This window comes from Pongo abelii, chromosome 7 (genome assembly GCF_028885655.2).
Source record: "Pongo abelii isolate AG06213 chromosome 7, NHGRI_mPonAbe1-v2.0_pri, whole genome shotgun sequence".
In the NCBI taxonomy this organism is placed as follows: domain Eukaryota; kingdom Metazoa; phylum Chordata; class Mammalia; order Primates; family Hominidae; genus Pongo; species Pongo abelii.
The window spans coordinates 143,440,999-143,453,300 of NC_071992.2; positions in this window are offsets into that span (position 1 = coordinate 143,440,999).

The following is a 12,302-nucleotide window of genomic DNA, read 5'->3' on the forward strand; positions in this document are numbered from 1 at the left end:
CTGTGCCCACAGAGGGGACACAAAATCGCTTTATAATTCCTTCACCATATTAAGATACAGATACACCCAGAACCTTAAAGGCAAGAATATGATTGAAATGTCAAATGGGGACTTGGTGATCTAAATTATGTCCCCCAAAAGCCAATGTCTTGCCACCACCAGTGCCCTACGGGTGGAGTTTCTAAACAGATTACTCAAAACACAAACTTTCAAAAAGGGAAAGTCATAACTCTCTGGTCATCAGGGTAATTATGGAATAACATTGCTGGAGTAAGGTTTTCTCAATGTCCAAGAGATGAGCTGGCAATGCCACAACAATGTCCAATTCTTAGTGGGTCCAAGACCATGTGTTACATTTCCCTCCCATGATTACTCACAGCTTCACAGTTCTGCTGTCCTGTTCGCCTCTCTGCCACCTCTTAACTGCACCTTTGACCTCCTACCCCTAAGTTTCAACCCTGTGAGATTACTTGTCTTTTCATCTACACTCTGGTCACTCTGACCCCCATTCTTTAGATTCAGGATTTTCTCTTTTCCTGGATTATTCTCCAGCACAAGTAGAAAAATATTGTGCTTCATTGGAAAATGCATGTTGTTTGAATCACACCCTTTCAGATTATACAATTGTAGTCTTTCATTATCTTTGAGCCATTTTACAACGCTGTAAACTAATATTAATCCATATAATTCTTGTCTATAGACATGTAAATTGTGTCCAGGGGTGATTTAATTGACTTTTCTTCTCCATTGTGGAAAAGGCTAGTAGTTTTGCCCCCATTTGCCCATTTATTTCTATTTTCCTGATCTGTAAATGCATTTCTGGGTTTTCCCTTGGACTCATTCTAACATCTCTTCGGTTTCCTCATTAATTAATTAAATTAAATCTTTAACACCTCTTCATATTTTTGTCAGTATGAGAGTATTAAAAAAATTATCTTTTTTTGAAAATTATCTTTTAATAGATGACAAAAAGAATAAACACTAAACAAGAAGTCCTGAGCTCCTACTACAATCCAAAGTGAACTAGTTGTAGTGCCATAGGATGATGTTTCTCCTGAGACCTCTTTACTAGAATAATTTAGGTTGTTATAAATGCAGATTCCTGGGCCTCTCCTTAGACCCACTGAATCAGACACTCTAAGAAGAGGGTCAGAAATCTCCATCTTAGCAAGTTAATGTCCAGGAGAGTTAGAGACTCACTATGAGATACGATAAAAAGTAGAAGGAAAGACTTTCCAGCACCTTAAACTACTTGGAAAGATAGATTAATGTCTAGATGAAGCTATTGATGAGACTTTAGACTAATATGTTACATATACATCTGGAGATGCATGTATAAACCAAATCCAAATAACCCAAAGCAAAATTTCTTTTAGAAATAATGATAAATAAATGAGTGAGGAGTTTGTCACTCACATCCCCCAGGTAAAACATACCTTTTTAGCCTAAATAGGTGCTATAGTTTGAATGTGTTCCCTCCAAAATTCAGGTACTAATAGTTAACAGTACCTGTAATATGATGGTATTACAGACAATAGTGGGTTCTTTAGGAGGTGGTTAGGCCATGAGTGCCTCCCCCAAGAATGGGATGAAGGACCTCATAAAAGAATATTCTCACAGCATTGTGACCCTTGCCCTCCCACCTTCCATAAATGAGGACACACTGTTCCTCCCCTCTGGAGGATGCAGCAACAAAGTATCATCTTGGAAGCAGAGGAGCCATCACCAGACAACAGAACCAGCCAACAGCTTGATCCTGGACATCTCATTTTCTCCAGAACTGGGATAAAATAAATTCCTATTTTTAAATAAATTTCTCAATTTCAGGTATTTTGCGATAGCAGCAAAAACAGACTAAGACAACTAGTATGAAAATATACATTAACAAAATTAATCATAATATATGTTTGCTTTTAAAAGAAAATAAATACATCAGTATGCTTTCTGTTGATTGATTGATTTACTAAACATTGATTGACCATCTCCACTGGGGATATGGCATTTAAGAGAAGGTCTCTTTGATCTTAGTACTTTTATTGCTTTTTAAATAGGATCAAATACACCCAAGGTAAAAAATAGAACACAATATACGTTACATTTTGGAACTGTTAGAAATTCCTTTGAAGCTAAAATTACTGTTATCATTTGACAACCTTTACCCCTAAAATAATGTGGTGCTCACCTACTTGCTTAAGTTACAGCACTTGCTGTCTTCTCAGATACAATATCAGAAACTCATAATCTGAGAAAAAATCTAAATGGCAAGTGTGGGTTAATAGAAGCCTCATAAAGCAAGAGGTGTTTTGGAAGTGTATGGAAGACATCAATAAATGATATGTATAACATCAAGTGCAAAAGTGTGTGCTAGGAAAGTTCAAGAAAGAAAAAAAAATAGTAAGGTAAGACCAGAGATTGGGGAGTATATAGCTTTTGGGAATTCAGGAAATGCTAACATCTATGGAGAATTTGCATAGGTGAAAGATCAGATTGGAAGCCTTTCTCTGTGGAAGCATCGTGGATCTAAGTCCAGAAGTGATCCTGAGCCACCTACTATGGAAAGGTGTCAGTGAGCAAGAGCCTGTCTGACAAAGATGGAAGCTGAGCAGACTTCTACTGCGCATCGCCTATGTACAGGCCAGATTCCAAGAGGCTGATATTCCACTGCTAGTTTGATCTTTCTCAGATAGCTGGGTAGAGAGGGAAAAGTTTCACCCCAAATACTAGATGCCTTCAAACATCTAGATGCTTGGTGTTATGTATTTCAAGCAGCAGGTTTGATAAAGCTGTTTTTACTCTCCAGTTGGATGTTGGTTGTCAAGACTGTCATTAACTTCTGGGAGTTCCCAAATCCTCAGAGAGAGAGAAATAAGCAGTTCTGCCTGCAATCAGGAGCTGGCTTTGAGCCCCACATGGCAACATGCCTGTATTTAATTAGAAGTGGCTTAGTTCTTGGGATTTACTGTGGATTGAGTCTACGAAGCTGGAAGGTTTTATCCTGAGTATTCCACTGTCTTCTCATGTGGATTTTATCAAATTTCTCCTTTAACCATATAAGGGCTTTCAAAGTTGACATATCACACTTAGTTATGAGGGGAAGCTAGTAGTATGATTGTGAGGTGCATTGTTGAGAGACCACGCTTTGTAAGTGTTAATAATTAAAATTATTTTGAACACTAATTATGCTGAAGACTGGATTTTCTACTCCTTCAGATGTTTTCCAGTGGACATATTTTGCCCTTTTAATAAATTGATCGCAAACTTATCTTCATTTCACCTTTATGATGTTATACCTTTTCATTTTTGTCTTCTTATAGCTAGGGTCTCCTGGTCCCCAAATGTAGACACACATCTTGCACCAATCCAGAGCCATCTTGTATAAGAGGCACCATGGATTTTACCAGCTTTAACTCCAATATTTGAACATAATGTTCAGCATCATCACCTGGCCACCAAGTCAAAACTGAGCACCCTTTAATCCATCAACAAGTTCTCTGCAGCCATGCAAGGTTATGAAATGGGCACAGACATCAATATACAGTCTTTGTGTTTAAGAGGTTCATGGTCTACCTGAGAAATGCATCTTTAAACCTAAAATAGACACTCCATTTATTCCATAAATGTTTTTTAAGCATCAATGGTATATCAAGCACTGTACTGGCTTCTGGGCTATAATAAATATATAAAGACCACAAGTTTGAATTTCATAACATTGAACTATAATGTTTAAATAGTATAATAATCATAGTAAATGTCCTTGAGGAGCTACAGAAGATTCCTGTGTGAAGCAGAAACAAGAAGTTGAAGAAAAAACAACCGGCTTTGGGGGCTATATAAAAATATAACCCTCAAATAAAAAACTCAATAGTTTGATTGATTACCAAATCAATACAGCCAGAAAATAAATGTGTGACCCCAAAAGCTTGAGTGAAGAAAATCTTCTGTAAGTCACTAGAAAGTGCTAAGGAGGAAATAAAAGAATGGTATTGCTGAGAGCCAGGTGCTTTCTGTAGGACACACAGATACAGAATGAGGGAAAACAGAAAATTCTATGGTTGTGGATTCAAAATAGAGGCATCACCATGTCTATCTCATCAGGGTTTAACCGAGGAAACCAAACCAGTAAGATATCTATATTAAGAGATTTCTTGCAAAGAATTGACCTATGTGACTGTGGGCACTGGCTAGGCAAATCCTAAGTCCACAGAGCAGGCAGGAAGAAAACAGGCTGGGACTTGTAGGCACAGGATGAAGCTGCAATACTCATGTGGATGCTGCTCTTCTTCAGGGAAGAGTCGGCTCTGCTCTCAAGGACTTTCAGGTGATTAAATCAGGCCCACTCACATTATCTAAAATAATCTCCCTTACTCAAAACCAAGTGATTATGGACTTTAATCACATCTATAAAATATCATTATAGTAACACCTAAATTAGTGTTTGAATAACTGAGAGTTGTAACTGATATGGTTTGGCTGTGTCCCCACCCAAATCTCATCTTGAATTGTAGTTCTTATAATCCCCGTGTGTTGTGGGAGGAACCACGTGGAGATAATTGAATCATAGGGGCAGTTTCTCCCATTCTGTTCTCATGCTAGTGAGTTAGTTCTCATGAGATCTCATGGTTTTATAAAGGGCTTCCCCCTTTGCTCGGTTTTCATTCTCCTTCTTCCTGCTGCCATGTGAAGAAGGACATGTTTGCTTCCCCTTCTGCCATGATCGTAAGTTTCCTGTGGCCTCCCCAGCCATGCTGAACTGTGAGTCAATTAAATCTCTTTTCTTTATAAATTACCCAGTCTTGGGCAGTTCCTTATAGCAGCATGAGAATGGACTAATACAGTAACTTTACCAAGTGGACACATAAAACTGATCATTACAATGTACAGTGAATATTTGGTGAGTTAATAGATATATTCATAACTGAATGAAAGAGGATGGTGATCCCTACTTCAGGGTGGTATTATGAGAGTTAAAAGGGTTAGCATAGATAGAACGCTTTTCTATGATTGATCTAAGGTTGGCTTTTAGGGACTACATTATACATGTGGGTTTTGTTTTCATGTTTTTACTTGCATTTCTATCTCTGCCCACTCTTGGGTCTATTTGGATGTCACCTCTTCTTCTTCTGAGCTCCAGTCTATGTATTCCCTGTTCCACTGTCACAACCAATGAAGTCTACACTCCTCATTAGATTCATGGAACCCAGATGCCAGCCAAAGACATCTCTTTCCCTCATGACCCAGTTGAAAAAATTCTCCACCCCTCTGTTAATTCTAGAATATTTAGGAGTAAAGGTCTTTTCCCTCAGATATCTGTCAATTCCCAGCCTTATATCTCAAAGCCCCTTTTCATCCAGGTTTCCTAGATCATTTTTTGTCATCTCTGTGCTATAATTCATTAACCCAGGCATAAAACTCATCAACTACTAACATCCTCTTCCATCCCAGACTCCCCTCACACCAATAATTCTTGAATACAGCAACCCAAATGGAGACTTTTAAGTAAAATTGAAGGTAAATTTAATTGCAGGAGCACCTACAACATTAACCTTTAAATAGAGATCCTAATTCTTTAAAAAAAAAAGTATTGTCTTCCCTCCCCTACTCTAAGCAATATGCAATAGTGGCTCTTCAATTGTCCCAGACTCTTCTTCTCTTCCTGGACTGCCCATCTCCTGATCAACCCTTAATTTGTCTTCCTTCTCTTACCCTTCTTTTCAGGATTGAATTAATGAATCCTTTCTTCTCACTCATGCAGGGTAAATTTCTGCCTCCCTGGGCCTTTCTGTTTACTGACCACAACAACCTCAGATTATACCTCTTCTACTCCAAGTGCTTTCAAAGAAAGTCCTCTGCCAAGGCAAATTCATTACATTTTTTCCCTCTACCTGTTTGCCTTTATTCTCTTTTGTATTTCATCTTCTCATCTAGATTGAATAATCTTTGAGAGCACAGATGTTAATTTATATTTTTTCCTTTCCATTTCTACTCAGCATGAGGTGTCCATTGAACAAACCTGATGAATTTTTATTGCTTAATATCTTGCTAGAGGTGGGGAGAGAGGTTGGGGGTGGTTAAGGAACTATCAGCTAGCCTAAGAGATATTAGAGCTGCAGAGATTTGGCTATCTTGTTCAACATTATATGCTTAGGGGTTAGTACATAGGCTTGCAAATAGCAGATATGAATAAAAAATTATTGAATGAGTAAATGAATTTAAAATATAAGTTACTTAGGCAGTATCTTTAGGCATATCTGTGTTTATGTGGTATTCAATGGCCCTCAAATGTCTACATCCTAATTCCTAAGATCTGTAAACATTAATTTGCATGACAAAAGAGACTTTACAGATATGATTAAATGAAAGGATTTTGAGATGCAGATAATATCCTGTATTCTTCATGTGGAACCAATGTATTTACAAGGGTCCTTATAAGTAAAATAGAGAAGCAGGAAAATGAGGGTCGCAAAAAAAAAAAAAAAACGTGAAGACAGAGAAGAGGTTAGAGTGATGTTGGCTTTAGAGATGGAAGGAGTCACAAGCTGTCTTAGTCTGTTTAGTGTTGTTATAAAGGAATAGCTGAAGCTGGGTAATTTATTTTAAAAAGGTTTATTTTGCTCACTATTCTCATGTCTGGAAAAGTTTAATATTGGGTAGCTGCATCTGGCAAGGGCCTCAGGCTGTTTCCACTCATGTCAGAACGTAAAGGGGAGCTGGTGTGTATAGAGATCACGTGGGGAGAGAGGAAGCAAGAGAGAGGGAGGAGGGGCCATGCTTTTTTTTTTTTTTTTAAACAACCAGCTCTTTTTTTAAAAAAAAAAATTATACTTTAAGTTCTGGGATACATGTGCAGAACGTGCAGGTTTGCTACATAGGTATACATATGCCATGGTGGTTTGCTGCACCCATTAACCTGTCTTCTACATTAGGTATTTCTCCTAATGCTATCCCTCCCTTAACCCCCAACCCTGACAGGCCCTGGTGTGTGATGTTCCCCTCCCTGTGTCCATGTGTTGTCATTGTTCATCTCCCACTTATGAATGATAACATGCAGTGTTTGGTTTTCTGTCCTTGTGATAGTTTGCTGAGAATGATGGTTTCCAGCTTCATCCATGTCCCTGCAAAGGACATGAACTTATCCTTTTTATGGTTGCATATTATTCCATGATGTATATGTGCCACATTTTCTTTATCCACTCTATCATTCATGGGCATTTGGGTTGGTTCCAAGTCTTTGCTATTGTGAACAGTGTTGCAGTAAACATATGTGTGCATGTGTCTTTGTAGTACAGTCATTTATAATCCTTTGGGTATATACCCAGTAATGGGATTGCTGGGTCAAATGGTATTTCTGGTTCTAGATCCTTGAGGAATTGCCACACTGTCTTCCACAATGGAACAACCAGTTCTCTTAAGAATAAAAGTGAGAACTCACTTCCCTGGCCCCAGAGAGAGCAAAAGAGCATTAATCTATTCATAAGCAATTCATCCCCATCACCCAAACACCTCCCATTAGGCCCTACCTCCAACATTGGGATCAAATTTCAACATGAGGTTTTTAGGGGACAAATATCCAAACTATGTCACAAGCCAAGTAATGTAAGCAGCCTCTAAAAGATGGAAGAGGCAAGGAAACAGATTCTCCCCTAAAGCCTACAGAAGGAAAGCAGCCCTGCCAACTTCTTGATTTTAACCCAGTAAGACCTGTTTTGGACTTTGGACACCCAGAGCTGTAAGATGATTATGTTGTTTTAAGCCATTAAGCTTGAGGAAATTTGTTACAGCAGCAATTGGAAACTAATACAGATCATATTCTAATTCAATTAGCATTGTTCCCAGTTCTCTGGACCTCAGATTTCTTTCCTGAAAAACATTAAAAATAATACCTGAAAGTTTAGCACACAAGTGCAGAGTGCTTATTTTACTAGAGAGATCAGCATTTGTTTAGGCTCTAAATAGATTTGAGGATGAAATTAAATAGCATAAATAAAGTTCCTAGTGATGTTTCTGATAAAAAGTATTTCCTTCAAAATGCCAGAGGCAGGTCCTAAAAACCCACAAAGTAGGTGAACTGGCAAAAGACTGTAAAAAGCAAAGTAGAGGTTCCTCTTCAAAGACTTTCCTCTCCATCTAATTAGGAATAAATAGTAACTTCTCTTAGAAGCAAAATTTATTCAAAGAGCTGTGCTAACATTCTTAAATATCTGCTAGCCGTAATAGAGAAATCAATGTACTTTATGTTCTTAGCTCCCACAATTTAACCTAAATATTTGCCCTGGCATGCTTATACTGGTCCAAGCAAGCATTAGGTCATAGCCTGTTCCTCTTCTTTATTTTAAGGTGTTTTTACCTTGGTCAGCATGCCACAAGTTACTTCCTCCTTCCTTTGTTCTCCTCTGCCTTTGACTCTTTTAAAGAGTTTAAGTTGCTAGCCAATCAGGACAAATACAGAATGTGAGGTCCCTTTCCAGCCAATGGAAACCGGACACAGCAGGAAGGTGAATGGGTCAGGTTATAAATGACCCTGTCTCCTTTGTTCGGTGTACTCTCGTGGCAAAACTGCTGGCAAGTGTACCCTTTCTGCAATAGGTAAAAATTGCCTTGCTGAGGAAATTAAATTTATGTTCAAGTACTATTTCTTTACTGCACCAGGGAACAAGCATTTCTAACAAGACTATGTAATTTAATTTCAGGAACCTAGAAAAGTGGGATGAAGAACTGAGGTTGCTAATAAATCTATACAACTTATAAGTAAATATTTAATTTACTAATATATAATAATAAAGACATCATTGTAAGACAATGTTAAAACATTTTACACATTTTAAATGTGCAGTAGTAAATCCTTCACTATTCATGGATATTTGGAATCCCTTGTCACCAGAAGCTCTTAAGGAAATAACTTCTACTTTGTTGCAAATATGTTCTTGGCTTAGTTGAGGTAACGCAAATACTAGAATACTTGTTTAACAGCTTATTCTTCCCTGAAGCTGATCCTGCAGTCCCTGCCAGTGGGATCTTATGTCTCCAGGAGTACTTAACACCCCTAATGGCCCCACCTTTTAAGCCTCCCTGGGACCTGCCCTCGCAGTACCTCTTATACCTACTCCACTTCCTCCTCATGGCCTCCTGCAGAATGCCATTCTAAAATTAGGTTCTATTTTCCTCGCCCGCGTTCTCTTTTGCAAAGCCTCCAAAAAATTTACTTTGCTTCTCTGCGCCTGCTTTATCTCTATTTTCTACACTTGCTCCTTCTTTTTCTAATTATCTATAATAGGTGTCACAAAATTCGCGTTTGTTGGAACCAAAATTTCCATGGTTGCCTCAAAATATACAGATGTAAATTTGCATATAATTAAATTTTGCATAAGGGGAACTCTCATTTGGGGAGATACGCAATGCCCAATAAATGGCAGTTTCCTTCTCCAATGTCCCCAGGCCAGCCTCCCAGTCTGTGTGCTTCCCCCTGGCTGCAGCTACCAGGACTCTGCTCTGGGGATTTACGGACAAGGGTATCAAGTTTTAATTAAACTAACCCTCTCAAACTGAATGAGTGGCTTAAAATCTTCCTGTAAAGAAACTGCAAAATAATAATGCTGGCATCGAGCAGTTAAGAAAAGAGCAGAGCCAGCACCCCCCTAATCCTGCGGCAAGGTGTATTTTTGTGTTTTGTTTTTTTCTTTGGCAGCATTATGGGGGAAAAGCAATGACGATCTAATGAGATCTGATAAGAAGTTAGCCCAAAGCAAGGAAATTGTTGAGGGTTCTCTTTGAAGTATGGATTTATACCCACCAACCTTAGCTGCAAACCTTACCTCAAGTGTTATCTGTGCCTTGAGATGTTTCCTGGTCATAGTACTAAGCCATCATAATGAGCAAGACATTCAATAAGCAAGTGTGACGACTATGAGGACAGATCTTAACAGGTTTGTTTTTTTTTTTTTTTCTGGAAGGCTTAAAATCATGCATTACTCAATCTAATACTTCACGAAATTTCAGTAAAACCTAATGATAATATAGAAGCTTGTATTGTAGTTTTGTAATCAACAGCAAAACATAAAATAAAAAAAAAACCATTCATCACTGGGGCTGTATCCTGCTACAATAATAAAGGCTGACATAATAGATGGAGAACAATATGGTAACAAGCCAAAATGTATTACTTCGTCCACAAATAGTATCATGCTATGTATAGACAGACTTGCTAAAAATTTAAAGAAATACACAATTACACAATAGAAAATTTGCTATATGGTGCATGGTGGCATGCAACTACAAATGTTTCTAACATGTTTCTGTTGATAGGATTTTCTGAATTCTCATTTAATATTCAAGCACATCAAAAACACCTTTTCAGGTGTGATCCTATAAAGCAAAGCTGTCCTCACAAACAATAGTTGACTAAATAAACACATGGCTTTATGGAAGAAATGTGTAAGTATAGCCATCGTTGGAGCAGATACTCTGTTTAAAAAGAAAAAAAAAATAAAGTTATAGATCTCACCATGCTTATTTACTGCTTAAGTCATAGGCAATTTATTGCACCAAAGTTGAAGTTCAAAGCATAAAGAATACTACATATAATGCAGTTAATGAGGTTGATGTCCCTAAAACAAGAGAGATTTAGTAAACGTTTTGCAATAGTTTTCATGAGATGGGAAATGACAATAGAAATCTGTTACAATGCAGATTTTATTGTGGAAATGATCTCATGGCAAAGTTTTTAAAGAGGCTGCAGAACAATAAAGAGAGATAACACATTTTGCTTTTATGAAAAAGCCGATGTTCCAAATTTGCTGACCTTCTCTGTAAATAAGAAGTGACTGTCAGTAGCCAGCAGATGTGTTTATAAAAATAACCCACTTGATCTGTCCCTGCAAGGTAAGAGTGGCATTTTCAAAGTGAATGAGAGAACTGCTCTCAAGAGAAAATCATACTGTAAAGACAGCATTTCAAAAATATTTATTTGGAAATATTTAAATGATGTGATCTGTTTATTTATTTGGTCAAAAATGCCCAACTTGCCTAACTTTATTTTATTCCTTAAAACACAGATCGGGCAACAGATCCTACAGTTAGACTCTTCTGATCACCCTAAAAGTTACTTACCCCTTTCTTTGGTTTCTTCTCTTTAGTGTCCTGCATATATGCTGCCATTGTGTTTATAGCACCATATCAGAGGGTGTTATTTATAGGTGCATCTCCCTCATTAGATTGGGAGTTTCTTGATGTCAGAACACAGCAATTGTCCTACTAGAATGAAAAGAAGATTGCCAAAAGATGCTCTATAAATGTTTGGCCATTGGTTTAAAAAACAAATAATGGACCAATGGGCTCAGAAACAAACTGGCTAATATAAAAATAATAATAACAATGATAATAATAAAATAAGGGCTAACACTTAAACTGTTGTGTACTCACTATGTGCCAGGCACTGATCAAAGCACTTTGTACATATTTTCTTATTTAATATTCACCATCATATTACAATATACTATTATTAACCCCAATGTATAGATGTAGGTGAAGAAACTTGTCCCAAATCATATAGCTAGTTGTCTGAGATGCAATCCAGGTGATTTGTTCACAGAGCTCAGGTTCTGTGAAGCGGGTAAAAACAAAATTTGACATCCAGTTCCAAAAGGAGAATTGCAAACTAATAGAATATATAGCACCAAATGATTATACCAATAGAATGCTAATTGCATATCAAGGACATTTGGTATAATACAAATTATTCTACCTTAAACATATGGAAATTTGTGGTCCATGATGTTGTAGATTCTATCTTCTCACTCTGCATTTTCAAAGGCATATGGTATTGACTCATTAGATTAATTGTTGGATAGTCTTTATTATAGACTAAATCATAGAAAAAATACATGGATACATGCATGAATATTATATCTCAAGGGCTTTACATAGTTCATTATCTCACTTCATAGTCACAACAAATCTACTGATAGTTCCAATGCAAAGCCTAGAACACTTTGGATTAGAGAGGCCCAAGTCTTTTCTCAGTGCTGCACTGCTGGTACATGGCATGGTCCCCTCCCTTCTCTCAGTACACACTACCCATGCAGACTATCACTCTCAGTCTTGTGTATCTCAAATAAAGAGGGTATAACTAACTGGAATGTATCCAGAACAGTGAGGCCAAAGTGTGGGGAAGCTCCGTAACCATGCTGCTGCATGAGGAAGAGCTGGAGAGACTGAGAACATGCGGCCTAAAGAGGAGACTCAGGGAGATGGGACCACAATCTTCAAATATTTAAAAGACATCAAGGGGAAAAGAGATTAAACAAGGT